The sequence below is a fragment of the Schistocerca serialis genome, unplaced genomic scaffold (genome assembly GCF_023864345.2).
Source record: "Schistocerca serialis cubense isolate TAMUIC-IGC-003099 unplaced genomic scaffold, iqSchSeri2.2 HiC_scaffold_303, whole genome shotgun sequence".
NCBI lineage: Eukaryota > Metazoa > Arthropoda > Insecta > Orthoptera > Acrididae > Schistocerca > Schistocerca serialis.
Window position 1 is genome coordinate 150,001 of NW_026047871.1, and position 5,000 is coordinate 155,000.

Sequence of the window (5,000 nt, forward strand, 5' to 3'; positions counted from 1 at the left end):
CTTAACCTAACCTACGTTGTGCCTTAACCTAACCTACGTTGTGCCTTAACCTAACCTACGTTGTGCCTTAACCTAACCTACGTTGTGCCTTAACCTAACCTATGTTGTGCCTTAACCTAACCTATGTTGTGCCTTAACCTAACCTATGTTGTGCCTTAACCTAACCTATGTTGTGCCTTAACCTAACCTATGTTGTGCCTTAACCTAACCTATGTTGTGCCTTAACCTAACCTATGTTGTGCCTTAACCTAACCTATGTTGTGCCTTAACCTAACCTATGTTGTGCCTTAACCTAACCTATGTTGTGCCTTAACCTAACCTATGTTGTGCCTTAACCTAACCTACGTTGTGCCTTAACCTAACCTACGTTGTGCCTTAACCTAACCTACGTTGTGCCTTAACCTAACCTACGTTGTGCCTTAACCTAACCTACGTTGTGCCTTAACCTAACCTACGTTGTGCCTTAACCTAACCTACGTTGTGCCTTAACCTAACCTACGTTGTGCCTTAACCTAACCTACGTTGTGCCTTAACCTAACCTACGTTGTGCCTTAACCTAACCTACGTTGTGCCTTAACCTAACCTACGTTGTGCCTTAACCTAACCTACGTTGTGCCTTAACCTAACCTACGTTGTGCCTTAACCTAACCTACGTTGTGCCTTAACCTAACCTACGTTGTGCCTTAACCTAACCTACGTTGTGCCTTAACCTAACCTACGTTGTGCCTTAACCTAACCTACGTTGTGCCTTAACCTAACCTACGTTGTGCCTTAACCTAACCTACGTTGTGCCTTAACCTAACCTACGTTGTGCCTTAACCTAACCTATGTTGTGCCTTAACCTAACCTATGTTGTGCCTTAACCTAACCTATGTTGTGCCTTAACCTAACCTATGTTGTGCCTTAACCTAACCTATGTTGTGCCTTAACCTAACCTATGTTGTGCCTTAACCTAACCTATGTTGTGCCTTAACCTAACCTATGTTGTGCCTTAACCTAACCTATGTTGTGCCTTAACCTAACCTATGTTGTGCCTTAACCTAACCTACGTTGTGCCTTAACCTAACCTACGTTGTGCCTTAACCTAACCCATATTGTACCTTAACCTAACCCATATTGTACCTTAACCTAACCCATATTGTACCTTAACCTAACCCATATTGTACCTTAACCTAACCCATATTGTACCTTAACGTAACCTAATTTGTGCCTTAACGTAACCTAATTTGTGCCTTAACGTAACCTAATTTGTGCCTTAACGTAACCTAATTTGTGCCTTAACGTAACCTAATTTGTGCCTTAACGTAACCTAATTTGTGCCTTAACGTAACCTAATTTGTGCCTTAACGTAACCTAATTTGTGCCTTAACGTAACCTAATTTGTGCCTTAACGTAACCTAATTTGTGCCTTAACGTAACCTAATTTGTGCCTTAACGTAACCTAATTTGTGCCTTAACGTAACCTAATTTGTGCCTTAACGTAACCTAATTTGTGCCTTAACGTAACCTAATTTGTGCCTTAACGTAACCTAATTTGTGCCTTAACGTAACCTAATTTGTGCCTTAACGTAACCCATGTTGTGCCTTAACGTAACCCATGTTGTGCCTTAACGTAACCCAATTTGTGCCTTAACGTAACCCATGTTGTGCCTTAACCTAACCTATATTGTGCCTCAACCTAACCTATATTGCGCCTTAACCTGACGCACGTTGTCGCTGAACCTGCTCTGTAATTGTTATGCAACTCGTTAAATTAGTGTAGTGTTGCCTAACCGCAACCCTCGCAATATAGTTCGCTATTCGCACTGCCCGGTCCCCTGTGTATCGCGTCATGTTAAACACCTTGCAGGTGTTGCTGACTTTCCACATGCTCCTGCTATACACTGTAATGTGGATAGCAGCAGGACGTACATGCCCCCCCCCCCCTTCCCCCCTGCCTTCGCAAGCTGGTCGTTGAGAAGTTTGCATGTTCAATGCCCTTCGCATGCCGACGTACTCAGCCTACGTTGTGGTACGGCCTGTCACCTGTCCGCCGATGTACGCAAAACCCACAAACTGTACTGCACATTGGTCCGTATGTACTGAATGATACATCGTGGCACATGTGTGACCGTACGACGACTGCGCCTAGCAACGGCAGACCATACAGTCCAAATATTGTGCACGCAGCTACGTGTCGTCTCCCTATAAGAGCTGGATTGCAGTGTGGTACGCCATTCAGACGTGTGGGAGGAACGGACGCCCTGGATGGCGATCAGCATGAGCAGTCTGTTGATGTAGTGGAGCGTGTATTCGGACGTAGTCGTCTCTTCTCACACACCGTGATAGCATGTTGCACCGCGTTCCACATCTGCGACATCCTGCAGAGGCCGGCTGACAGTCGTTCGCGCAATGGACACCGCATACGTACGGGGGCTACCTTCCACGTGTTCTCGAGGCGTGCACATGTTGTTGCGTCTATGTGGGCAGACGTAGTGTGTTGTGACACCTGACACAGGCATGCAATACTCGTTGCAAATGGCGATGGACGTCTACGTTTGCTGGTGACGTTACGCAAATGAACAACAGGTAACCCGTTGTGGTGCGGTTGTTCTCGCTAGAGGTGAATCAGTGTTGGCGACGATCGGTCGAGCTATTAACCGGTTGTTTCAGGGATACCCACCATGCCCACGAACGTGAAAGGGGACCCACCATGCCCACGAACGCGAAAGGGGATCTGGGTGTGAGGCGATACGCGGCGGTGGCTGGGTGGGACCGTCCCCGGCCGGTGAGGGGGGGCCGCCCGGCGTGCTGGCAGCGCGGTGCGTGGGCGCACGCGCTACAGCCGGCTGGTGGGGGCGGCCAGTGGCAGGCGCGCCGGCCGACGGACGCGGCAGGCGGCGCAGCTGCGCGCCGGCGCCCCCTGCTCGCGGCGCCTTGCGGCCAAAGTAGGTCCTCGCGGGCCCGGTGCGAAGCGCGGTGGCCATCTGCAGTGTGCTGGTCCGATTGAGGACTGTGTGCGCTGAGGATGCGCCGCCGCCCGGCGCTCGGCGCCGCGACGCCGTCTGCTGCTCGGTCGCCCCAGCGGTTCTCGCAGGTGGTTTGTATCGCAGCTGTGCGGACGTGTTGGCGCGTGCGCTGTGCTGGGAGAGTTCGCTTCGGCACCCAAGTGGGGCTTTTGTCCTTCTGTGGCGCTGGCGTTGGAGCTGCCGGTCACCGTAGGTGGCGCGTGTTGTCTCCCGCCGGCAATGCCACGACAGCACGCTCCCGGGCCTCTGTCGGCAGCGGCAAGCTCAGTTGGGAGCACGGGTGGTCGCACCTAAAGCGTCTACTCGCCTAACTCCGGGCGATTGCGCCTCTCTCGAACCCGACCAAGTACTTAGGACGGCGCTGCGCGCCGCCGGGACCTGAGAGGGTTTCGAGGTGTGTTGTGCAGGGGAGCTCAGCCTCCTCCTGTTTGCAGAATAATTGAGCGGACGCTTGCGTGTTCGCGCGGGCCCCCGGGACACACTCCCGGGCGGCCGGCTGCTCAGCTCTAGTTGACGCAGCTCCCTGGTTGATCCTGCCAGTAGTCATATGCTTGTCTCAAAGATTAAGCCATGCATGTCTCAGTACAAGCCGCATTAAGGTGAAACCGCGAATGGCTCATTAAATCAGTTATGGTTCCTTAGATCGTACCCACGTTACTTGGATAACTGTGGTAATTCTAGAGCTAATACATGCAAACAGAGTCCCGACCAGAGATGGAAGGGACGCTTTTATTAGATCAAAACCAATCGGTCGGCTCGTCCGGTCCGTTTGCCTTAGTGACTCTGAATAACTTTGGGCTGATCGCACGGTCCTCGTACCGGCGACGCATCTTTCAAATGTCTGCCTTATCAACTGTCGATGGTAGGTTCTGCGCCTACCATGGTTGTAACGGGTAACGGGGAATCAGGGTTCGATTCCGGAGAGGGAGCCTGAGAAACGGCTACCACATCCAAGGAAGGCAGCAGGCGCGCAAATTACCCACTCCCGGCACGGGGAGGTAGTGACGAAAAATAACGATACGGGACTCATCCGAGGCCCCGTAATCGGAATGAGTACACTTTAAATCCTTTAACGAGTATCTATTGGAGGGCAAGTCTGGTGCCAGCAGCCGCGGTAATTCCAGCTCCAATAGCGTATATTAAAGTTGTTGCGGTTAAAAAGCTCGTAGTTGGATTTGTGTCCCACGCTGTTGGTTCACCGCCCGTCGGTGTTTAACTGGCATGTATCGTGGGACGTCCTGCCGGTGGGGCGAGCCGAAGGCGTGCGACCGCCTCGTGCGTGCTCGTGCGTCCCGAGGCGGACCCCGTTGAAATCCTACCAGGGTGCTCTTTATTGAGTGTCTCGGTGGGCCGGCACGTTTACTTTGAACAAATTAGAGTGCTTAAAGCAGGCAAGCCCGCCTGAATACTGTGTGCATGGAATAATGGAATAGGACCTCGGTTCTATTTTGTTGGTTTTCGGAACCCGAGGTAATGATTAATAGGGACAGGCGGGGGCATTCGTATTGCGACGTTAGAGGTGAAATTCTTGGATCGTCGCAAGACGAACAGAAGCGAAAGCATTTGCCAAGTATGTTTTCATTAATCAAGAACGAAAGTTAGAGGTTCGAAGGCGATCAGATACCGCCCTAGTTCTAACCATAAACGATGCCAGCCAGCGATCCGCCGCAGTTCCTCCGATGACTCGGCGGGCAGCCTCCGGGAAACCAAAGCTTTTGGGTTCCGGGGGAAGTATGGTTGCAAAGCTGAAACTTAAAGGAATTGACGGAAGGGCACCACCAGGAGTGGAGCCTGCGGCTTAATTTGACTCAACACGGGAAACCTCACCAGGCCCGGACACCGGAAGGATTGACAGATTGATAGCTCTTTCTTGATTCGGTGGGTGGTGGTGCATGGCCGTTCTTAGTTGGTGGAGCGATTTGTCTGGTTAATTCCGATAACGAACGAGACTCTAGCCTGCTAACTAGTCGCGTGACATCCTTCGTGCTGTCA

The 5,000-nt window shown here is 51.6% G+C and overlaps 1 non-coding gene across 1 annotated transcript in view; it reads left to right on the forward strand.

Annotated features, from left to right (window-relative positions):
- Positions 1-3,528: 3,528 nt before the first annotated feature.
- LOC126444831 (small subunit ribosomal RNA) overlaps positions 3,529-5,000 on the forward strand; it is a 1,909-nt gene continuing 437 nt past the window's right edge. Inside the window, exon 1 of the ribosomal RNA XR_007582778.1 lies at positions 3,529-5,000. This exon is cut by the window's right edge and continues 437 nt beyond it. This is a non-coding gene — a ribosomal RNA (small subunit ribosomal RNA).